This window comes from Homalodisca vitripennis, chromosome X (assembly GCF_021130785.1).
Source record: "Homalodisca vitripennis isolate AUS2020 chromosome X, UT_GWSS_2.1, whole genome shotgun sequence".
NCBI classification, from domain to species: domain Eukaryota; kingdom Metazoa; phylum Arthropoda; class Insecta; order Hemiptera; family Cicadellidae; genus Homalodisca; species Homalodisca vitripennis.
In genome coordinates, this window is record NC_060215.1 from 159,887,691 (window position 1) to 159,914,604 (window position 26,914).

Here is a 26,914-nt window from a genome sequence, read left to right on the forward strand (position 1 = left end):
AATAGGATTCTTTGTATGTGATGATTTTTTTTATTGGTGGTTAAACCAATTCTATTTTATGGAGGATGGCATAACAAATTGTTCCGAGATATTGAATATTTAACCGATTAATCAAATCTACCTGATATCCACCCCCCCCCTCACCCCCCGCCTCAAGCGCACCTGCCGGGCATTTAGTACAATCAATGGTGTTAATGGATTTTGAGAGTGTATACACTTCATTGTATTTTACTCCCATCGAACCAGACGTTCCCTAATGTCCACGGTTTTACAGATGAAATTAAATAAGTATACATCCACTACGCAAAAAAAGATAAAAAAAGTATGTTTTACTAGATACAGACCTAAGTAATCTGTCCACTCTTTTCCAGGTCCAGTTTGCTCCATCTGCCTTTTGATTCCAAACGTAGTTCGGCCTTGAGTCCCCGAACGTCTCCTTGTCTCTAACACCCAATCGTCGATCAAGAGTTTCTCCCGTGCAGGCGCCTTCCTTCTAGACTCGGCTCCTCAAGATCCCCTTGAGACTTTGTGGAAAAGCCAGTGGCGTTCCTTCCACCGCCCATCACCACCTGCCAAGGGGCTGCGCATTAACAAATTTGGGTTTTTTGAATGTTAGTTATTGCGAGAAGAGCTGAATCACAATTGATATGGATATTAGGTTGATTGAGGACGTTATATTGTCAATTGAGAGCCCTTAAAACTGTTTATACATGTTTTGCTAAATCCCAGCTTGTGCAAGCGTACCTGTTAAAGAAAGGACGTAACTTGATTATTTGTTGACGATTTCCATGGCTAGGAAACTGTACATAAGGAATTACTAGTTCCAGAGATAAGTAGTTTATGTTTTATAAAAAATTCTACAATGTTTTGGTTAGTGCTAATCGACTCATGTGTGTTGTGTGGTATATATATATTTATTTTTTATATATATAGATAATAATAATATATTATATTATAATTATAAATTATATATTATTATATATAAAAAAATATATTTATAATACTATTATTTATAATATATATTATTTTTTCTATTAATAATAATAATATATATTATTAGACGTGACGAGGACTTATGTATTCAAACTATGTGGACAGTCTCAGTTATATGAAACAGGCTGTCCTCCAATGTGAATTATTGCGTGACTTCAATAATTAATTACTAAGATTTCTACACACTCGTATGGAAAAATGAAAATATCACTTTTCAAACATTTTGTTAAACAAAGACTTCACGATTAAGTAATATCAGTGATCAATAAATTTTTGTCTATTAAAAACCTTACATTCCTTTTCTTATAATGAAATTGAACTCGAAGAGAGGAAACATTAATTTCCCTTTGTTATCATAAAAACTCTGATGAGCTGGAAATTTTAATCTAGTTCCTTTACTTAGCTTTAAAACTAGGTAACAAGGATACCTGGCTGAGCATTACAGTTTAAAAAGAAATAAGATTATTTTGGAGCAAAGCCACTTATTAAAAAACTAATGATCTTAGTGGGGGTAAGGGTGTGAAAAGGTTTTAAAGTGTAATCTTATTGAGAGTAAAATCAGTTTCAAACAAGAGATTTCAAATGTTAATTCTTACATATTTCCAAGAAATGTATTAGAACGGCATTGCGTCTATTAGTATTGTATGAGGTTTTGTTTTAATGATTGAACATCCTTAGAATCTCCGTCGTTCAGTTTATATAATTTCTGTTTTAAATATCACGGGCATTAGCCTTAAACTCCTCATTGAAAATTCTCCTTTGTATGTATAAACTGATGGTCCTGACCAAATCGTTCCAACTGAATATTAATTTTGTGAAAAGCTTGGTGGGATTTATTAAATTTATATTTTATAAAGGCATGATGTAGACGAGACCTTAATTTGTTTTCCAGATATTCTTTTTTCCGATCGTTTAGTGATATAAAAAGGTAAAGGAGTAACGACATACCAAGTGTCGTTAACAGGCTTCCCTACAAGTTACAACGATGCAACATAATAAAAGACCTGCTCAGTTCATTTCATTCCCGAGATGTTGGAGTTTATTTACAAATTGTATTTCTACCGCCTGTTTCTTCTCGTTTGCTAGATCATAGTTATCTATAAAAAAACAATGTAAAAACTATTTGCCAACGCTCAGTAAAATCCCATTAAGTGACATGCACCATCATTCCAACTCAGTGTTTCCAAGGATTTAGAAATTAAGAATTGCATGCAAAAATTTAAAAAACCGGATCTTTTTCCGCCATACACATACCACTATTAAACATAGAATTTGATTTGGTCGTTTAACTTGAGGATTAACTTTAAAAATACGAATACAATGTATTGTAATGTAGTTATTTTTAAAAGGCAGGGTTCTATAGAAGCGACTTTCTTATCTAGTATATCCTTATCTCTGTCTGCGCGATAAGCCAGGCCTCAGCCGAAGCGCGCTGTCAGTGCGTGTCCATTCCTTGCAGAAACCAGTTTATTGTAGACTACTACGAACTTTATTCCTTGCAGCAACCAGTTTATTGTTGCCTACTATGAACATTCTTCCTTGCAGCAACCAGTTTATTGTAGCCTACTATAAACTTCTTCCTTGCAGCAACCAGTTTATTGTTGCCTACTATGAACATTCTTCCTTGCAGCAACCAGTTTATTGTAGCCTACTATAAACTTCTTCCTTGCAGCAACCAGTTTATTGTAGCCTAATATGAACTTTCTTCCATGCTAAAACAACTTTTTTGTAGCCTACTATCAACTGTTTTCATTGCAGCAACCAGTTTATTGGAGCCTACTATGAACTTTCTTCCTTGCAGCAACCAGTTTATTGTAGCGTACTATGAACTTTCTTCCTTGCTCCAACCAGTTTTTTTGTAGCCTAATATAAACTTTCTTCCTTGCAGCATCCAGTTTATTGTAGTCTACTATGAACTTTATTCCTTGCAAGCAACCAGTTTATTGTTGCCTACTATGAACATTCTTCCTTGCAGCAACCAGTTTATTGTAGCCTACTATAATCTTCTTCCTTGCAGCAACCAGTTTATTTTATTGTACTATGAACTTTCTTCCTTGCTAAAACAAGTTTTTTGGTAGCCTACTATCAACTGTTTTTTCATTGCAGCAACCAGTTTATTGGAGCCTACTATGAACTTTCTTCCTTGCAGCAACCAGTTTATTGTAGTCTACTATGAACTTTTCTTCCTTGCAGCAACCAGTTTATTGTAGCCTACTATGAACTTTCTTCCTTGCAGCAACCAGTTTATTGTAACTTACTATGAAACTTTCTGCCTTGCAGCAACCAGTTTATTGTAGCCTACTATGAACTTTCTTCGCCTAGCGGATGCTTATAGAAGTGAAGTAGACGCAGTTAAGTTTTTCCAGCAAAAGTCGATTTTACATACCCCCGTAAATGGTGAACGTGGCCACGGTATGGTTTTAAATGTAAACTCACTGAAGTGGGTTTGATCTAAACGTGATTGCCGGAGTATAAATCGATTCCTGTCGACACACATTCATCCGATTCAAAACTCTTGTTCCATAGGGTATTGTTTTTCATTTAATGTTGGTCAAAGAAATTTACAACAATAGAATTTTGTGAAAATGAATTAGAAATCAACCTTAACACTACAGTTTGTTTGTTGTAATTATATGCGAGAAGTTTGTGCCGACAATATTCTACGCAACCCTATTAAAACGTGAGGACGAACACTACTGGAGTAATTGATGAATGTTTATTAAACTTGACGAAAACACAATTTTGGACGAATTACTACTACAAACAGTGGATGTTCGGAGGAGTGTGTCGGGAAAGTCGTGAGTGTCTTAGTAGTCGTTGCTGAACGTTCCGCAGCTCAGCTGTTGCCTACAATTCAAGATCTTACCAGTGACAACTTTGCTCCATACGAGTGGCGAGCATATAACGGGATGTACAAATTAGGTTTTAAACGCTATACAGTAAACCATACATACAATTGGTAGATCCTAACAGTGGTGCACACACACAAACGGTTTAAAGTACTTGGCGTCTGGCAATTTTAGACTCATTCCTTGTGCGAGTTTATGTGGCTTCGGAGACACGAAAGAAAAGGACCTGTTCGAGGAAAATAATACACAATATGGCCGAGTATTAACCTGCTTATCGAGTTGAACAGCTAACTAACTTAAATATTACGTACAAAAAAAATGGGAAAGCATTTTACAGGATGTTATGTAGCGGTATACGTATAACGGAAAAATAGCCTTAAAGTCTATAGGTCAGTTCGTGTATATAGATATCGTGTGTTTGGGCAGAACCACGAGTGATAGGCTACACTAAGGCTCAGCAAATAAATCACCAAACACTGCTTTTCGATACGTGACATATTATATCTTGCTCTGGTGGATAACTAACCTAACACGTGATTACAATCTAGCTTACAGTAAACAGAGATTTGTTATACGTACAAGGTAAAAATTACAAACACACATTATTAACTCTCTCTCTCTCTCTCTCTCTCTCTCTCTCTCTCTCCTCTCTCTCTCTCTCTCTCTCTCTCTCTCTCTCTCTGTCTCTCTGATACCGAGTCTTGGTTAGATTTCATGATTGTTTGTGATGAAAATAGAGTTAAACAATTTGGACAAATATCAGTATCTGGTTTATCATATCATGATTTGATATATTTAGAATTCAATGTTAAAAATAATATAAATACTGATGAGGGTAAAATTTAAGATAAGAGATTTTAGAAATATAAACCTAGATGCTTTGAAGAATGATGTGTTTGAGTTTAAAGTGGGATGAGCTATATAATAGTGATTCAATTGATAATAAGGTAGCTATTTTAGAAAGTTATTTATCTATGTTGTTCAATAAATATGTAATAGAGCGTAATGTTTCTTAAAAAGAGAGACCCGTGTCCTTGGATTACGGGAGAAATTAGAAATATGATGAAAGAAAGAGACGTTATTTATAGGCGTTATGTTAAGACTAAAGACTTAGGTGTATGGGAAAGTTATAAAACTCTTAGAAAATAGAGTAAAGACAGTGTTAAGAGATGCAAGAAATAGGCATTTTGAATTGTTCTTTCAAAAAGATAACTCCAGTAAAGATGTATGGAAGGTGCTTAGGAAACAGGGAGCTGGAAAGGAGAAAACAGGATTAACAGAAACCAATTGTACCTTTGAATAATTTGAATGATTTTTTTTTGTGGTATAAAAAATGAAATTCAGTAATGATTTGGTTCAACAATATAAGAACATGTATAATGAGCCATCTGGGATATTTAGCTTTAAGGATGTTAATTGTGATTTAATGTTTAAAAAGTGGTTTAAATAGTATATCTTCAAATGCTGTAGGAAACGATGAAATTGCAAATAAAGTTTATCAAGTTAATTTTTTAATGAAATTAAGGAGGTTTTTATGCCCATGTTTATAATTTTTTCTATAATTAACTCAGTTGTTATCCTAGCCAATGGAAAAAATCAGTTATATTATATTACCTTTGCCCAAAATATCTAGCCCTTCTGAGTGTAAGCACTATAGGTCGATAAATTATACTGTGTGTGTTCGGAAAGGTTTTAGATAAGTTAGTGCATAGTCAAATATGTGAATACATTGATGAGAAAGATATTTTGTGTAAATACCCGTCGTCAGGGTATAGAAAACACTTCAGCACTCAAACTGCTTTAATTCGTATTACAGATGATTTAAGATATGCAATGGATAATGAGACTTGTAACTATTTTAATGTTTTTAGACTTCAGTCGTGCATTTGACTGTGTTAATCACAAGCTTCTTTTGTCTATTTTAGAGTCTTATAATTTTAGATTTCAAATGTTGTTCGATGGTTTAGTTCCTATTTAGACAATAGATTGCAGCGCATTAAAACCGTAGGAGGCTTGTTTTCAGATTGGAAAGTTAACCTTTCGGTGTACCTCAGGGTTCCACTCTGTCTGCGTTGTTGTTTTTCATTGTATATTAACAGAATAATAGAATCCATTACATTTAGTGAAATCCATATATATGCTGATGATGATGTACAGTTGTATTTGCAGGACTAGTATAAAGGATATTAACATAGCTATCACTAATTTAAATGCTGACTTGGAAAACCTTGTTAAGTGTGGTGCACAAACCATGGATTAGGCTTAAATGTATTGAAATGCAAACCTATGATTGTGGGCACTTCTCGCTTACTTTCTAGCATAGAGCATCATACTGTTTGTTTACCTATAAAAATAAATAGTACAGTTTTAGAATTTGAAAAAATCTGTTGTTAACTTAGGGATATGAATTACTTAAAAATTATCGTGGTCGGAACAAGTGGATTACATACATAGGAAAGTTTATCAATGTTTGTACCAGTTTAAAAACGATTGAATTTTTAAACCAACTTTTATGATTAAAAAAATGTTAGTTACTACTTTAATTTCTCCTTATTTTGATTAAGCTAATATAGGCCTATTGTGACTTAAATGAAACCTTAACAACTAAGCTACAAAGAGCACAAAATGCGTGTATTAGGTATATTGTATAATTTGCGATTAGATGACCATGTAACTAGATTCTACAAGGGAACTAAGACTATTAAAAGTTAAAGAAAAAAGGGAGTATAGTGTTTTTGAAATCTGTGCAAGAAGAAATTGTTAGTCAATAGAAAGCCAGAGTATTTATATGAAGTTTATAAAAGGTTAGGAGAAGGGCACCAACGGGAAACTAGATATGGTGAAGTAGTGTTGACGAGTTCCAATTCATAGAACATTAATTTATAATAGGTCTTTTCATGTATTATCAGTTCGGCTTATGAATTTTTTAGACAACTATGTTAAGGATGCTCCTAGTGTCAATATTTTTGCCAAAAGGTTTATTAAAAGAGGTATTGCTAAGAAGATATTTAAATAGATTATTTAAAATGTACTTAGAAAAGATGTGATGTTTGTATAAATGGAGATTAATCGAAATAAAACATATTCTACAGTGTGTATCTTAATTGAAGTTTGGAGAGATAAAAATAATAATATTTATATTTATAATTAGCGATTTCACCAAATCATGTTAGTTTATTGAAAAATAATAGGTAAAAAATACTTTAATAATGTAATCGTAAATTGTGTGTTATTCTTAGTTATTAGAAATTATATTATTAATACTAGTTAGTTGTAATATAACCTCAACGAATGTAAAAAGAATTGTAAATCTTTGAGCCTGTCCTGGTGGGAAGAGTGGTGGGGGCCAAAACCAGGGGCAGGATAAATAAAAACCATTGTCATTGTCATTGTCATGGTCTCTCTCTCTCTCTCTCTCTCTCTCTCTCTCTCTCTCTCTCTCTCTCTCTCTCTCTCTCTCTCTCTTCTCTCTCTCTCTCTCTCTCTCTCTCTCTCTCTCTCTCTCTCTCTCTCTCTCTCTCTCTCTCTCTCCTCTCTTCTCTCTCTCTCTCTCTCTCTCTCTCTCTCTCTCTCTCTCTCTCTCTCTCTCTCTCTCTCTCTCTCTCTCTCTCTCTCTCTTCTCTCTCTCTCTCTCTCTCTCTCTCTCTCTCTCTCTCTCTCTCTCCTCTCTCTCTCTCTTCTCTCTCTCTCTCTCTCTCTCTCTCTCTCTCTCTCTCTCTCATCGTCACGGCAGACCAAAAGCAAGATGGCGGAAATAAAAAGGAAGGGGGGACAGGAATTAATCGAACAAATTTACAATAAAACATGGTGTGTTAGTTTTGGACTATGCAATAAGTATCAAAAAAATAAAAAATCATAAATTACACTAACCAACTAGAAAACGTATATAACTTGGATATAATAACAATAATAACAACAACAAGATAAAAGAAAAACAATGATAAACATTTAAGAATTAACAAGATAAAATTTAGAGCAAATAACTTTACTTCTATTCCCTATTGCTACTACATTTTATACTGTAAACACAGTTTTTGGAATCCTGTGTGCCATTTTTTAGTTTTGTTTTCACTAGACTTTTGCTCTAAGAGTGTTGTGTGTTTTAAACGCGGTTTCTAATGTTGTAATTCCTACCTACTCTTCTATCTTTCTCCGATAATCCCGGCACATAAAGGATTGACATAAACGCAAATTTAACTAAATTTGTGTTTTTCTGACTCAGGAATGATTTCTTCAGGTTCCTTTGCACTTATTTATTACTAAATTGAGGGTATCCATTGCTTCCGATTCAACTTTCTTAAATACCTCTTTTAATCCATCTTTATCTGAGGCACAAGCTTTTTGCTCTATCAAACAACCAGTAGGCTACTCCTTCTTTGATACATTTTTGATGGTTGGATTGATAATATAATTATTTTCCTGTGTGTGTTATCTTTCGAAAAACAGTTGTCTTATGGACATCTCTATCTCTTAATACACACACATCCAAAAAGGGAAGCTTGTTTTGGACTTCCCACTTCCATTGTGAGGCGGATGGAAGGAGAAATACTATAAATATGGATTCAAAAAATTATTTAATTCAATATCTCCATGAGAAAAAATAACAAAGGTATCATCCACATACCTCCACCAAATCTTCGATTTGAACTGAGCTGATTTAAAGCTTTTCGCTCAAATTCCCCCACAAAGATATTGGCGAAAATAGGAGACAGTGGAGAACCCATTGCCATCCCCTCATCTTGACGGAAAATTTGTACCCTCTACCTAAAAATAATTGCATTGAGTGCATAGTTCTAGCAGTTCCATAAGTACTGGCACGAGATCTCGAAACGTAGTGTTACTGTAAATATTGTATTAATATGAATTTACAGTAATATATGATACGTTTTTTATAAAATTTGTGTGTATTGCTGAATCTGCCTATGAACAACTCTGAAAGCTAATTATTATATAATCGTAGGTTTTATAATAGTTTGTTATTTTAATGTGATCACTCAATAATCTTTTTTAACACTAAAATCTTTACTATTGATAAAAAAAATAATGTGGCATTTGTAATATACGAACCTTTAAGGAAGCAAGCGTGTTTGCAGTGAAATGTAAGCAGCATCAACTTTAAGTAGGTTTGTTACTCAGACGCAGGAAAGTAGAGTTGTTGAATCGTAAAGTTTTCAGAGTTTTGACTTACAAATGTATGTTTTTACATTGCCTTTGCCTCTCTCTACCTCATGCTCTGATGTAGATAAATAATGCAATTTTAAAAATGTCGGATTTTGGACTTACAGATATATTTCAACCACGTTGACTCAAATCCCTCAAGCTGAGAAACAAAACAGCATATTCTGGGCACAAACGTAACGCTCGATTATTAAAGTGAATAGAACATACTACTTGACAGAATCGTGTTAGTTCTGGATCTATACATTCTCTATAATGGATATGAACACTGAAACTGTTTGTAGATGCCTGATAAGGCAATACTTTCTGGATAAGATTTAGAGGTTAAAATCTATTTTTACAAAGTATAACTAGATTAGGTTAGATAGATTTTAATAAAAATCCGTATGAAAGTTCTGTAGAATGAATGCTATACCATAGTACTTTTTTCCAACGCCATTTGGACAACACGGACAGAGCTTCAAAAACACAAACCGGTTTTCCAAAAAATGAACGTTACACGACTTATGAATGATTGCTTTGATAAACCACAAGTGTGACATTTTCCAGAAAATAAAGTTTCCAGAGGCCTAGGTCCCTACATCCCGAAAGCTCCTAGATCCAGGGAACTTTCTGAGATCGAATATAGCTAGAGTGTAACAACTTCAAGAAGATGATGCTTTCAGATACCAGCACTTCCGACAGAGCTCTTGCAATCCAGGAGGTCGCAGATCTAGAAGAGTTGAAAAACCCGAGAGTTCTGAAAGACCTGAATCCGGTAACGTCTAGTGCCTAATTCCTCTTAGATGTCAGAAGCCACCATTCGTTTAATTATTTATTTTCATAATTAACTTAAACTTAGTACCTGAACATGAATTCCCAGAATTCGAAATGTACATAGTATTGAAAAAATGTTTAAAAAGTGTTAAAAGGTTTATAATAATATACATATTTATCAAACACTTTTCGAGGCTACATCTCTAATATAATTTAATATTTTCAATGAACATACAGTATAATCACTGTAAATTATACTGTAGCCTATGAAGCTACTGGTACGTCGTAAACTATTATGGTTTATGGTTTCATAATGAATTGTGCAGCTGTTAATGGTGGTGAATTGGGTAAAATCGAGGCTGTGAGTATTGATAATTGGTTGTGCAATTTGTGCAGTACCGGTACTGACAGTAAGAATCATGCAATTGATAAGTCGCCCGATACCGATAAGTCAGAAAACAGCGATAGTGATAATTTTAGTCAGTGTTTTGCACATATAAAAATTTTAACAAAACTAGTTTATGAATTAACGATAAACCAGACTGAGATGAGAAAAAAAAACTTACTGAATTACAAACTGAAATGTCAAAATAAGCTCTGCTTTGTCTAGCCATGGTGTGATAATCGGAGACATTTTAACTTTTGACAAACAGTATACTTCTACTGAGAAACTTAATTTATTTTGATAGTAATAAAACTAATGTTTACTCGGGATCAACTTTAAATTTTCTAAAAAAGGAATCAATAATTATAAAGGCCTCAAGAGGAACAATAATAGTCGGATTTGACATCGGTAGTAACTAGACCTGAAGTTTCTTCTGTTAGCAGAAACATTAGTCAGCTGCAAGTTATGGATAACGAACAGCAGACGGCTCAGGGAGGATCTGCTGTTCTAAGCAAAACATATGACGTAAATAGGCTGCAGCCTATTCCTAGCGATGTGGAATGTAACAGTGTTGTTGACAATGACAAACAGATGCGGTTGTCTGTTGAAAGTGAGGACAGTGGTGGATTTTAAACTGTAAAAATAAAAGAATGCTCAGAAGTGAGAAGCTAAACAGTCTGCTAGAAAACCTGGAAAATTTTATTCTTTCTGGGCAGTGCTATCAAAGATAATATGCTGGGTCTCGTTCGAAAAAATACCGATATCTTTTTGTTTCTAGGTTAGCCCCTAGTTTTGACTGTAATTCAGTCAAGCAATACTTTGGTTGAGGGTGTTCACGGAGATTATGAGGTCTCACAGTTGAGAAACAGATATCCGGGATACCGGTCTTTTTAAATTGGAGTGCCTGTATCACTTTGGCACAAAGTTTTTCTGTCTGACTTTTGGCCTACTGGAGTGTATGTGAGTCGTTTTCGTTTCCCTAAAGTTACATAAGGAAGAACACCTGCAATCTTTTTTAGAGGAGCAGACAACCACAGAGGCAAACATTTAACAGTGGGTCTTTCTGAGGGTAAGTGTAAAATCCTTAAACTGAAACAGTGGGGGAAGTAAAATCTCTAAGGATGTAAATAGTTTCTTCTACATTGCCTTGTGTAAATAGTGTAAATAGCCCCTAACTGTGTTGTTGTGGAATATTCAGAGCCTACCTTATAAAATTGACTATTTAAACCTGTTAGCATCGAACAACAGTGTTGATGTTATTTGTATAACGGAGCACTGGTTGTCTAAAGTAAAGCTTGTTTTTGAATCGTCCGCGGTACATCTGAAAACTTTTAATACTTTGCTGGTGAATTTCTACAGATCACCTACAGGTAACTTTCACGCTTTTATAGGGTAGATAAACTGCATTGACATCTTTTCGAGTGTGCATGGTGTGAAGTTTGACTTTAGATGCATGGACGATTTTAATGTAGACTTCTTGGAAAATAACAATGAAACACAAGAACTAAATAGCCTAACAAAATCATTTGGTTTATATACTGCAGTAAGAGAAGTAACCCGCCCAAACTTTTTAACGCACAACGCTTCAAAAGGGACTTGCATTGATAATATTCGTGTCTACATTGCATCCGGACAAATTGACTGCTTCTGTGTTACATTACACCAGTCTCCGATCACAATGCTATTCTTTTCTGTGTTAGTTTGGAGTCTGCAAACCTCAGATAGAATAAAATATAAACATATAACAAGGCCTATAAGCGATGAAAACTCTGCTAGATTTTTGTGTAATATTAGCAAAGTTAGACTGGTTTGTTGTATATAATAGTACCCTAGATATTAATGACAAGTTTAATGTGTTATTTGACCTGTTTCTATGGGCTTTAAATATTTCTGTACCAATAAAAACTAAAAGTATGGATAACAAAAAACCAAACAACAAATGGTACCACAAAGGATTGGTTAATTTTAGAAAAAGAGTTGGATAGGGTTGAATGTTTATTTTGTAATACCTCAAATAACAATGTAATTAGGGAAAAATACAAATCACTGAAAGCAAAATATAAATGTGAAATTAGGAATTCCAAACTAAACTATAACAATAATTTTATTGCTGGATCAGTGAATAAGTCAAAGGCTTCATGGGCAGTTATTAATGAAGGTAGAAATGTAAATAGTAAGCCCTTTTATATACAAATTGTCTGTCTGCAGATATTTTTCATTCTTACTTTCTTAATATTATTGAGGATATAACTAAAAATGTAGCAACTTGCCCAAATGACAAAAATTTTTTCTTAAGTATAAATATAAAAAAGTAAAATGCCTTTATGTGAAAATTTTACTATCAAAGAATTCACTTTTGAAGAAATGTTTCTTAGCCATAAATAAACTAAGAAATAGCTCTTGTCTAGATATGTATGGAATAAATGCTTTACACTTAAAATTAGCTTCTAAACACATAAGTGAGCTCTTAGCATACTTATTTAACATATGCATCACACAGGGCTTTTATCCTGAGAAACTTAAACCAATAAAAGTGATACCAATACATAAGAAAAGTCAGAAAGATTTATGTTCAAACTATAGACCAATATCCATTGTGCCCACAGTGTCGACGATCTTGGAACGTCTCATACATAGTCAGATGATATTCTTCCTCGAACGAAATAATATTTTATCAGAGTGTCAGCATGGTTTAGGCCTAAGCGTAGAACTGTTGCAGCCACTCAAGCTCTAAATTACAAACTGCTTTAAAGGTCTGGAGGCTAAAAGGAGTGTTCTCTTTAAATTCGTATGATATGTCCAAGGCCTTCGACACTGTAACACACGATGTGCTGCTAGATAAGCTGTATTTTACTCGTTTGACAGTGCTGCCATTTCTTTTTTTAGATCTTACTTAGAAAATAGATGGCAGTCTGTATATTTAAATGGCTCTTTTTTCAAGTCTTTGCAGATTGTACAAGGTGTAACACAAGGGTCTATACTTGGCCCGACCTTGTTCATCATTTACAATATAATGATCTTCCAAGTAAACATTCATGGCCTAGCATCATGATAGGAGTTGTTTTTATGTTTACAAAATTATCTGGCAGTGTGGGGGGCTAGTGGTGTCAGGGATTAATTGATTTCCTCAGAAAGCTAATGATATTGTTAATTCTAAATTCAAGATGTTCATACTTTGGTGACTGGTGTAATTGGCTAATAACCTGTGAGCTTAAATAGGGAAGGAATTGTTCAAGGAAATACAAATACGTTTACCTTCGTTCTGGTTTCAGCGCTTAAGGAGATATGGCCATCTATTAAAATATTTTCTTAGACTTCCAATCTTTCAGTCCAAACCTGCAATAACATCTGCTCGTATTGACAATCTGGTCCGCAAAAATTCTACTAAGGGGTCTATTGTATGATTAGATCATTGAGAGGGAATGTTGTCTCCTCCTGATGTCTTATTTCTTTGCCATCTTACTTATGGTCATGTTTCACTATGCCACGTTGTCCTATGGAACTTCACTTTGGGCGAATTGTTCCTATGCTCACAAATTATTTGTGTTACAAAAAAAGCTGTCCGTTTTATCTGTGGTGCAGACTGACAGGATCACTGCAAACCATTTTTTTTGGCTAGGTATCCCTAACTCTACTGTCAATGTATGTTTTTTCAGTTCTTATGTATGTAAGGGAAAACTTGCAAATAACAACTAAAGTTAGTGACATACATAACTATATGACAAGAAATAGACATAATATAGCACTAAAAAGATGCATGTTTTCAGGGACTCAACAAAGCTTTTTGTATCAAGGGATTCAAATGTATAATACATTACCTAAAAAATTAAAAACTCTGACACTTCATAGTTTTAAGATAGCACAGAAAATGCTATTGAATAAACCACTGTATAATATTACAGATTTTTATGGTGAAATAGCTGCAATATTACCTTAAGTTTACATTTTAAGTTTCAAATTGACGACTGTCATGCATTTTGTAAAATGTCAACGACAATAAAGATTTCTGATTTCTGGTATTACCTCCCCTGATGTGAAACAGGGCAAGTAAGAAAGTGATGTATTAATTGCTCTTATGAAACCTAGGCTTTAGTAATAGCGTCAAAGACATGAGTAATGAGTATAAATACCAACGGTTTTCAAACTCCAGTTAATCGGTTTTTTTAATTATATAATTAATTATAAATGAAAATGCTTATATTATATGAGGGCTATTTAAGATATCAATATTTCCAAAATAAAACAAGCTCAACACTAGTACTAAAATGTTTTTAGTGATGTATAAACAAGTTAAATGAGTAAATTTTTTATTATTCTTTTTAGTTAACTCATTCAAACAACTTCCTATATGTATTTTACTAAAAAGACCATTGTGACGTTTTCCAAAATAAACGACGTCCTAGGAAAAAATAAACCTCAACTCGTCCGGGAATGTTTCTCACTGAAATCCTCCATTGTGATGATAATAGTACGCTGCAAAACAGCTCTTGGACCCGATATTGGGGTTTACCTCTCAGCAGAACTGGCAAAATTATACTCGCTTAATAAGCTTTTCTTCGTTATGAACTAGGCGGTGATAATCCAACCTCTAACATTACTATGACAAAAAACTTCTGCCTGTTTCTAACGCCTCGTGTTAATATTCTACTCTCCAATGTTGATGGATAATATTATGCTACAAATCTGACTCCTTTATCTCACAAAAAGTGTTTTTTTGATGACCTATGTAATGACACTTTGAAAGATGTTAATCATATGGTTCTTTGGGCAATACGAAAATGTGGGGTTAAAGTTGAATTATCTGGTTCAGTAATAATGATACATCCTGTATATCTGAATTCAATAGGCGCCAGTGCCCTGTCTTTGTCAAAATGGGTAATCCAAAAAATCTACAACAAATGAAATGAATGTATGATGCGAGCGCGATCGTTTTTATGAATTCTCAGCTACACTAAATTCACTAACGAGCCCTTATCAGTTAGAAAGCACAATCTCCCCACGCTGACAGTAACGAACGCGACGACGACACCCACCCCCTTAACCAATCTATTGACCACGACTTACCTACTGTCAGGTTTCCTGGCAGAGAGGTTATGGAAGCAACAGATCATTAATAAGGACACCCTAGTATCATTCACAAGGGAACTAGTGTTGTAACTTTTGTTTGGAAACGCACAATATAATTTTTAATACGGAGTGTATGCATGGATATACATACCTTATTATTTTATATCTGGATACACAATATTTCCATTATTTTCTATTAACAACATTTCAAGTCATAATGATTATACGGTGCCTTGTGAGATACACGTAGAGGACCAAGGCGTTTTGCCATGTATCCGTTGGGGGGGGTCTTATAATTCATAAACCATGCTTTACTTATCTTGGTTTTATAACAATAAAATATCAGATAAAACCCAAAATGTCCTTGATATTTACCAAAGTAATAAACCTTTTGCTGGAAATAATAAACTACCTTATTGACTTTGGGAACGTATTAAACGTAGGCTGTACGGCTGAGTATTCGGCAGAAACTGCGGCACTATTAAAACGGGGAAAGAAAAACTATAACAATTATATTGGGGTATAGAACTATTAAGTGTAAATTGCCTTGCAGAAGAGTCCAGATTAATCAATAAATAACGAGCTCAGCGAGGACTTACCTAAATTATCAAAGTTATGTGAATTTTGGAGTTTACCTCAAAATTCAAAGGAATATAAACTTATAACATCTTCAGCTAACTAAAGACACAATCCCATTCATTCCTACACATAATTATGTTATACCTCAAAGTTGTATTAAGCAAAAGTTACAGATATAGACAGTATTTATTAATTCTGATCAGTTAATTGGAATGGGAGAAATGGAGGAGTAATCAGGCTTTCAAACACCCAGATGAAAATGTTTCAGATGTTAGGAGTTAATGTTTTAGTTGAATGAGTTTATTTGATTTAACATGAGACTCTGTACAGTCACTTTTGTCAGAAAAGTTGTCAGAAACAGATTAGGTTTATTACATTTTTATTTAATATTTGCAAAAAAAAAAAAATTAATTTTAACGTGACTAGTTATTCACCCAATTGCAGTTACTGTAACTTTTATACCTAATTTTATTATTTATATGAGTACGTGATGGGCAAAAGAGAGGACTTACAAAGTATTTTTAAATAAACATGGTGATGATCAGAAATACTTATACATGTCTTATCAGATAATGAGTTTTTGAAATACTCCTGTCAACCATTTTTTTAAAATACTCTTAAAATACAATTGAAATACTTTTGTTTCGTGACGCATTTTGTGAATATGTAAAATACTTATTACATGTTCAAATTCCATGTACCTTTAAAAATTTGTGTAACTGAAGTTTAAATGTTTTCATTGTAATGGTTTGTGGAAGAGTGATTTCCAGCAAACCATATACCATGATTAGGGCAAGAGCACTGAGGAGGACCCAAACTAGGCAATCGGCCGGCGACATCACCACCGAGGGAGTATTGTCTACATCGGAAAATTGTTTTTTCAACTTTATACCTTACCTTACCAGTCTTGATATCCTCAACTATAATCAGCCCATGCGATACGCGATAAATGGCATTATCATAGTTTCAAGTCTCAATAGATTTACGTTTTATTAAACTAATTGTTGCTATTATGTGATATTCCAATGGTTTCGTTTTTTAATGTCCTAATAGGCATATTAACTTATGTCTATTGTCAAAAATGATTCATAAAATGTTAGCGTTAAAGTATTCATAAAATATTATGCTATTACTATCAAAATTTTTGCATCATTCTATATTGTTATTCTTAGGTATAGTACAGTTATAGGGCCAAAATATATCTTGTTGTTTTACACACCCATTGTTACACTGAAGAAGTGTAACAGTCAGGTATTTGGTTTGGACACTCAAGAAGAAATAAATACACGAAAAAATATAAAATATTTGGTACAAACAACCCCCCCCCTCACAAATACTCCCACAACAAATCAAAAACCATGAATTTTTAGATTTAATTAAGATAATATAATAAGATTCAGTTAGAGTATGTTTTTTTTTTCCATTTTTATAGGGAGGAGAATATCTATTATGGTTGATAGTACGTATATTTTGTTACTGAAATTACAGGTTTTTAATTATTTATCTTTTCAACTTTTAACCTTATATCCATTTAAATGTTAATTTTATTTATGTGGGGCAAAACAGAAGTAATATTAAAATTGCATTTTTTTCGCCATTAAAAAGGCCAGGTATGCCGGCTCCTTTTATAGTAAGTGTAATGGTGAGGGGTATTTTTAGAATCACGAAATAAATATCGGTTTAGTAGTTAACATTCTAATTCAAAAACCCCCCCCCCCCCCCACCCCCCCCCCCCCCCACCCCCCCCCCCCCCCACCCCCCCCCCCCCCCACCCCCCCCCCCCCCCACCCCCCCCCCCCCCCACCCCACAGTATCCATTTACAATTACTCTTAAACTTAATCCTGCAATTAAAACATACAAGCAAAACCACAGATTTATCGAAATAAACATTTTGAAATTTATATAACAGTTTTAAAGAATAAACATTGAACATAGAATAAATATTTCTTTTCAAAACTTTATTTATTCTAATGCATAAAATCCCCCATCCATTAAAAATGTGTACTGTGGCCATGTTACTACAACAAACTTAGCACGCTTAGGAAAAAAGTTTCGTTGAAAATGTAAATAAAAACATTTTTTAAATTTGGTGCTTAGTATCGCCCTTGTGGAAAAAGCTTAAAATTTAGATCTTTTAACAGACACAGCATTTTAATTTTTTTTACGATTTGCGAAATATTAAATATTTTTAGGACCTAAAAATGAACTAGCTTTTTAAAAAGAATTCAAATTTGGGCTTTAAAACGGCTCTGTACGTTGTTTGTCCATCAATTTTTCTTAACACTTGATTTACTAAATTTCCCATTTTTGATGATAGAAAATTCATACTTTATAAACGGAGTACAAATATGAATTTTATAGGGGGAATTCATAAATTTACAAATAAAAGCCATGTTGGTTTTTAATGTACTTTTTAGATTTATTAATAAATTAGAGTATAAACTGGTATCAAATTCCGGTCAAGAGTCCCACTCAACAGATTCTAAAAATAATGTAATCTACTTTATACCAATGAAAGATATAACATTCTTAAAACATCTTCTGAGCACACGTTAAAGTAAATTGAACATTTTAAGTTATTGATAAACGTTTTCTTTAAAATGAATTGTTTTTCTTTCAATTTACCTCCTTATCTACAATTACTCCCAAATGTTTAAAACTACCAGCCTGCGACACCACCTTTTCAAAAGTTCATACATTTATATATAATATCACTATAAAATTGTTGCTTACTTCCTTAATTAAAGTTTATGTACTTTTCCAGACTTTTGCCACTATTAAATACTTTTAAGTCTTTTATGGCTTGCTCTATTTCAGTCCAGCTATATTTTACGTAAAAAAAACTTGAACTTTAGTGAAAATTGTTAATTTTCCATTTACTTTTTCAATACAAAGATCATTATTATAAATTTTTAAAAGAGAATTGCTCCTAAAACTTACATTTGGGGTACTATACTTTTGATGTAACATATTTCATTAAAAACTTTTAAATGTTGTTTATTTTCACACATTGTATCCTGTTTGTTAAGTAACTCGCAAACCAGAAATATGCAATTCCTCTGACCCCACTCATAATATAAATCGTTTTTTACAAGAATTTTGTTATTTACTGTGTAAAAGTTCTTATGTATAAGAAAAATTGCACTATCTTTATTTCTGGAATACAAAGCCCCATTCACTAAATCCATTAAACGTCTTAATGCTACCTCTGTACTCAATCCTTATATAAAAATTCAAAACATTTTCAATAAAAATATATTTCTTTCAATAGTTTTGTATCATGCGATATACCGTAAGGAGTTTTAAAACAGGTGAGTCCAAAACTATACTATACACAAACATCGCAAAACGTTGTTAGTGATTATTTTAGCACTTATCTGCCCGTTTTAATCATTCAATTCCACTAAAAAAGCCCAATCATGTTGAAATTTAAAATATAGTATGTCCAAATTTGGTTTTTTATGCACGTATGTTACACATGGGGATCATTTTAAGCTGTTATGTAGTAACGCAATGATAGTTTAACGTGTAAACAGATATTTCACATTCTAACACAAGCGGATTATCACAAAATAACAAAAAAGATCCCCTAACATAACTTATCGAAAATATTATAACAGCTCCTATAACAAAATAAAATAATATAATTTGTATAATTTTTGCTAGTGTTCTAGGACTAAAAAACTGCTAAATAAACTGTGCTGTTAAAGAATAAACTCGATAAGAATATTGATTAATCACTTCCCCATTTGCTTGAACAAACGTTTTCATAAGCCACACGCGTACATATATTATACCACTGTATTTTATCTTTGGTTACTTAAACTTGACAATTGAAACTTTATAAGGTGTAGAGATATTCGCTGAAAAAGTTAAAAAGCATGATTAAAAAACTATTACAAGCTATAATATTAATTATATAGTTTTTATCAAACTCAATAATTTTACGACTAAAGTTATGGTATATAAATGACGCAAAGATCAGTAAGGAACTTTAATAAAAATTCCAACATAAAGGATAATTGGATCATGTCCCTACAAACTTATTAAGAAATTAGACAAAAACATTGCTATTATCCTTATATAAAATTGAGTAAATATATTTATACTATTTAAATTGTCAGAATGGCGACACTTTTCAACTTTGAGCACCCAAAACCAACATAACTGGAGGTTTCACTCATACAGAATAAAATAATAACGTGCAATGAAAATAGAAACTAAAGATACTGTATATCTAAAAATCTGTAAAGGAATGCCTCAGCTCCGTGACAGCTTTCAATAAAATAGTACGTTTTATGAAAAATGTCAATCCACTCTCCTGCCAAGTGCGATATACGCGGTTTCATCCGCTATCTCGTTCCTAAGGGAAAAACTCCGGTAAAATTGTACATAGATTTTTGAATGGTTCTAAAAGTTGTACCCAGTTACATTTTTTTCATCATATATACATATATAAATAATTACATATATTATATATATAATATATATATATATACCGGGTGTCCCAAAAGTCCCTCCCCTTCTACCCTTTGAACGGAAATAACAAACAAATATCCTTTGGGGGGGGGGGGTTGTTATATAATGAGAAAGGATGATTTTTGCGCTTCATGAGAACTTAGCCCCCCAAAATCGCGGGTGGGGGGGTAAAGTCAAAATCTTTAAACGCAAAACCCCCGTAAAATAAAGGACAATGCCACTGATTAGATGTTCTCTATCTCAATCAAGTACGAAACAACGGCTTGTCAAAATTTAATTAATAAATTACGCAAAAAAGCACTACTTTTCTTAAACCAGCTGTTCAGAGACTTTATTCTTAATACTAAATAGTACAAATTTAAACTTAAAATAATTTACCTTCCGGTGAAATCTTACCTCAACCTTTTTTAAGCTCAAAGTAAATGCTCAAAATGGCCCCCCATTTACTTCTTGGCAAAGTAAAGTCTTAATTCAAATACAAAAGTTTTTTGATAGAGACAAAATACGTGAATTAAAGAAAAAAGAAAAATTAGATCCTATTAAAATTTATTACAATACTTGTATCTGCAACTCAAAGACGGAGATAATATTAAAATTTTCATGTCATGTTTCAAGAAAGCGGACAATTGATATATTTAAAGTGTAATAAACTATTGTATATGTATAAAGTAATCATTATAAGTTTATCAATGTGTGTACGGAATAGTTGCTACAGTTAATTACAGACATTTTAAAATCCAGAACATAAAATGTATCAGGAAATAATATAGACTTTAAGCTTCTAACTTTGGTGACGCACGGTTATTCACGCCGTAAACGTGAAAGCAATTACAGTATTGTCGTGTATTGCAAAAGTTTAAAGCTTATATCTATATTATTTCAAGACCAATTTTTATGTAGATACTACAAATATTGTAATGAAATTTACCAGCTACAATTATTCCTTAAAAACTCATATTCTTATTGTGTTTACGTTATTAAGCTTTAAAACTTCCACTGTCCGTCGTGTTGAAACGTCTCGGCTTTATGGTGATCTAGTATTAAATTGTTTCTTTATTTGAGACTGCTACACGAATAATTGTTCCAGCTTTGAGGATCATTACAGGCAAAACGTCTGTAACTGGTTATTGATATAAAAATTAAATCCAAAAATTCAAACATACGGCGTAACAAAAAAACTTCTTATTGGAACTCCTTTTAAAAACTCATGTTTATGGAACATTTGCCTTAAAAAATCTTTAAAATATTTCCAGAGAGTTTTTTAATCACTGTGTATACTATAATTTAGGATCAAATTTGGAATACAACTAGTGTATATTAATTGAAAAAGCGTACTAATCGGAAAATGGTTATGCGATGGTAAAAGAGAATTTTAGTAATTATTAAGTTTTCAGACGGTATTCATGTTTGTCTATTTTCTTTTATTATTTACTGTTTATCTTTTTCAACAAATTTGCGCTGTATTTATATTTATTAGTGTAACAATATTATATTTTTCAAATATATTCGTAAGTGATAAATAAATGTGGTTGACTTTGACGTTATAGAGCTAGTTACAATGAAAAATTATGATATTGCCACGAGGGGCGTAATCCTTTCTGTACCATTTTCTTTGGCGTTGTAGTTAAAGTTGTTATGAAGGCCGATCGCCGAGATGAAAATTTATAATGTCTTTGACTTTTACTGTCGACCTTTTCTTTTTTGAGAAAAAAAAAGTAGTTATAGTAACCACAGTTGTTACAACTTCTAGAGTAACCTTAAGAGAAATGAGTACTAAAACACAGTAATTTGTAAAATATGTGATTCGTCTATAAAAGATTTACCTTTCCTGCTTATTTTAAATTATTGGACATGCATAACACTTCAATTATAATTTCATTTACGTAAATCATATCAAAAGGATTATGGCTTTGAAGATAATCCGCTAAAATAGGGCTACCTAAGCGGATATGAATGGTTAGATCCCAAGTATTAGAGGAGATTGGCAATGGCCTGATTAACCATGGTTGAAAGCTGACACATCCAATCATGAATGGGATTAATAGGCCTACTTTAATCTGTTGCAAAGCACATCAATATTGAGATGAAAAACTCAGTGTATAATTTAATTAATTATATCATTTATTTTCTAAATTAAAATCACTTTTAAATCGCAATTGTTAATGATCGGTGCTTTATGTAAAGTTCGATTTGCTTATGAAATAAGGGGTAAAATAAATGTGAATTTAAACCAAAAACTATTAGTCTTCTGTAATACTTGCAATAATTAAAATGTGGAACTTTATATTTATATTGGTGAGTCATTCGTTTTACATGGTTTTCAATAAGGACAATTAATAAATAATTAACTTCGGATAATCCTCTGAAGGTACAGAAAAACTTGTAAATTGAGAGCGATAATTATTTATTCCTTATTTAATAACTCACTTTACTTACTTACTTACTATTTAAATAAACTTTATGGCAGTCAAGCATTCACAGTTATCAAGCTTACGAACCACTAAACACGTGATCATTCCGTAGACCCAAAGACTACAACGCAATCCTTGAAGTAAAGTGAAGTAACTATATTCTTGCACCACAACTTTTATGCGATTTACACTTTTGTAGTGTTATTGGGCTACTAAATAATATTGTTTTCTATTAGTACGTAGATTGGTAATTGTACATGTGAAATGATTCTTTGTTAAGTCTTGATATACCTAGTTCTACTACTGAAAGCCTGTAAGTTGTAGAAACAGACTTAATGGCATTAGACTAAGTTAACCTTTGATGTATTAGCTGCACGAGTTATAACCCACCCTGTGCTATAATAATTGTGGCACGCAAAAGTGAGATAATAATTGTGGACCTCTGTTGAGTGAGAAGTCAGGTAGTAAATATGTGAACGGTAACAAATCAATGTTACGTGGCGCAGCCCTAGTGCGGGACCTCAGAACTAACTGAAATAATACCCAGACATCACCATATTTCTTCCGTGTGAATGCCAAATGTATCAGCTGTAGATTTGGAATATAATTACTATCTTGTAAATATGTTTCATTGCATAAAAAAACGTGTGTTAAAACTCTTGTGATCATATTTCCATCTGGCTTTCTATCCTCCATATTGGTTTAAGAACTCCTTGCTGAATTTTGTATGTGATAATATCACTATTAATATATGTGAGTCATTCTCTATGTATTTCTACTACAATAGTATACAGAATTATATTATATAAATAAATCATGTTAATAGAAAAGTAACCTAAAAAGAGAGAAAACGTTATAAAATTAATAAGAAAAAATTTAATACCGTAGAATTGTATTTGACAGGGGACATTAGTTAGTTATAGTTCTGAAGGCAGACAGACACGCTTGGTTACATGATTAGGCAGGAAAATATTAAACCAGGTAAAAATGAAAGCAAAAGGAGTTTTCTGGATTCTGGCGAAATAATGATGTTCCTAGGAAATGATTGAATTATACGTAAAGCAAGGACATACGAGAGTGAATAACAGAGAAGATAATATATAGATAATAACAGAGTCTTCGTCTCAAAAGACGAGAGTCGAGATAGCCTCTTTAAGTCTTTACAAAAATGTATGCCTATTCAACGATATTATAATAATTTTATTAATGTATGTTTTTTTCATTTGCTCAACATTCTTTTTTACTCAGTCAGAATATTAATTTAGTTTTAACAACAACTGGCGTGCTTCAGTTGGTCGAAGTAAATTTTGGAGGAACCCTCTGCTGTTTGTAAAATCCCTGTTAAAGAATATTAATATGTTAGCGAAGGGTCAAAATATGTTTCTAAAAAGATTATCATCTGGCCGATTATTATTTATACTTATATGTATGGCATTTACAGTCCAATCAACGCAGTCTTTTGGAGAAATTTACAAGAGTTTTCTGATTTAATATTCACAGTAGTGCATAAAATGATAAAGTGTGTTACCCTTGTGTGCATACGTTTGTGCGCGTAGATGAGGTCTCCTTCACATTCATATTCAGCCCACAAACGTGGGCAATCGACTCCTGCAAATATCTTATCAGACAGAATAGGGGTGAGAGTCGATACAGAACGAGGTTTACAGTGTCGCGGTGACAGCTTTTTAAATGTACGAGGACATTATCTTTCTCATTCATATCCAGCCCACAATCGTGGGTCCATTGACTTGTTCAAAGATCTTATCAAACAGAATAGGGGTGAGAGTCGATACAGAACGAGGTTTACAGTGTAGCGGTGACAGCTTTTAAATCTACGAGGACATTATCTTTCACATTCATATTAATGTTTTTAATCAGTATACATTACATACATTTATGATTTGACGTTATAATAGTATTCTATCTTACTCAGTGAAGAGAAATTACTTTTATTTAGACTCTGTAATAAAACAATAATGGTGAACGAACAAATCATTCTCAAACATATCACTAATTGACTTACGTAACATGTTAATTTCCATTGAAACGACGAGAAAAACTCCTCCTTACCACAAATAATTAAATATATTTGTGTTTAAATAAACTAAAGTTATCATGTTACCCTATTTTTAGGAAATATATATACGCTTACTTCTGGTATTACTACTTTTAAGAATGACAAATTAATTGACTTCATTGAAGTACATTTTCAAAGGTTCAATTTTGTTATGTATTTCAGATGAAAACAAGATTTACACATATATGTTTATGCATAAAATAGTCGGAAACGCCGTTAATATTCGGTATGTCTCTATGTCCGTGTTAGAATTATCTCAGAATTGGAACCCGTGTATAATTATCTGTCAGTATCATCTACCACTTACCGTATCAACACTCGCCAATGTTTTAATAACAAGTTCCTCACACAAACGCCATGGACACAGCTTATAAAGTTAATTTAAAAACGTGTATTTTATAATACAAATTATTTAGTTCATGGTCAAGTACAGGCGATTTCAACCATTATTTTAAGTCAGTATTTTTGTGAAATAAGTAATTCATATTTGAACCTTAAAATATGTTTGATGACTTAATCAATTGCGAGGACATAAATGTGAAGAGAATAAATTTGATCTATACTAAGATAAAGAATCATAATGAAATTAATTTAATACTCAGTTAAAAGACAATTTGTTTAAAGTTTTAGCTTCACAAAAGACTAACACTTTGCTTTTAGTACAGTTAATTATGTGTTTAAATATGTAAACTTGACTCAATATTAAGATTAGATATCCAAGTTCAAAAATGTTTCAAGGGATAGAGAAGGTCTATCACTCCACTCGCCAATACAAATACAAACAGAATTATAATAATACTAACTAAGAACTAAATAATGTGATAAAGCTTATTTCACTACGCAATAATTCTGCTTATCCTTCCTCAAGCATATCCTCGGTGCACATACTCACAGTATGTGGTCTGAATTATACAGAAGGATTATTTATTTAATCTCTCTGAAACTTAAGCTTATCCTTAGTGCACACACTCACTGTATGTGGTCTGAATTATACAGAAGGATTATTTATTTAATCTCTCTGAAACTTAAGCTTATCCTAGGTAGACACACTCACTTTATTCGTTCTCCGTTCTAAAACATGGATTATACATTTCATTTATATATAACTGAAGCTTATCCTTGGTGCACATTCTCACTTTATTTGTTCTGCATTCTAATCATGGATTATACATTTCATTTTCTATATACCTCAAGCTTATCCTGGATGCACACACTCACTTTATGTATTCTTTAATTTTCAGCGTCAGTAGTGCGTATTTTCAAATTGCAGATATCTTCTGTATAAAAGTATTCTTTGATTTAACAAAATGCACATACTGGTATTGTAACATCTAGATAATGTTCTTGTAAATCACAAGAATACGTATCTTGTCTATATAATTTCAAGATATAATTGTTGTTAACTTTGCTGTAATATAATCATACAGTCCTGCAGAAAAGTCATACATGAGTACAGAGTGAGCAAGTATAAACATTATTTATAATAGGCTGCTTGTCGACTCAGCGCGAGGTGGAATTATATCTACCTATACACTACACAGATAATCTAAATCATAAATATTTACTATCAAATATATCCGGCGAGTGTTATTGTGCGCATAATGTTTTAATCAATACATTGGTTTATAATGTAAGTTTGTCCCAAAAATTAGTGTCAAGCGAAAGCCCATACGTAGAACACCCCTAAAGCACTTAAAGAACCTAACATATCTTTTCAGATTTTTTATTTTTAGTTACATATTTCACTAAACCTAATTTTATAACGTTCTTGACTATAGCTATGTAAATAATTAAGATAATGCCTTAATTTTCTTTTTGAAACTAACTGACTGGCAAATGTACCTAACTTATCTACATTTGGCACCATAAATTAATCCATAGTGTTTTAAAAATCATTTACTGTTATTTTACTGTTATAAAACGTTAAATCCAACGATTTTAAAATCTTCGAGTGCAAATGAAAAGTACATAATTTTAAAAAATATATAAAATTTTGTTATGAACTTTAAAAATTAATCAAAATCACAATCACACCCAAAACATAGGGCTGAAAATTGTAATTTTACTGGGAGAAGAAATTGTAAAAAACTCAATTAAAACATTGCTGTTGACATTTTTTGTTAGTCAAAATGACAAAAA

At 32.6% G+C, this 26,914-nt stretch overlaps 1 pseudogene; it reads right to left on the reverse strand.

Moving 5' to 3' along the window:
* Positions 1–461: 461 nt before the first annotated feature.
* The window catches only part of LOC124369710, a 67,750-nt pseudogene continuing 41,297 nt past the window's right edge, over positions 462–26,914 (reverse strand).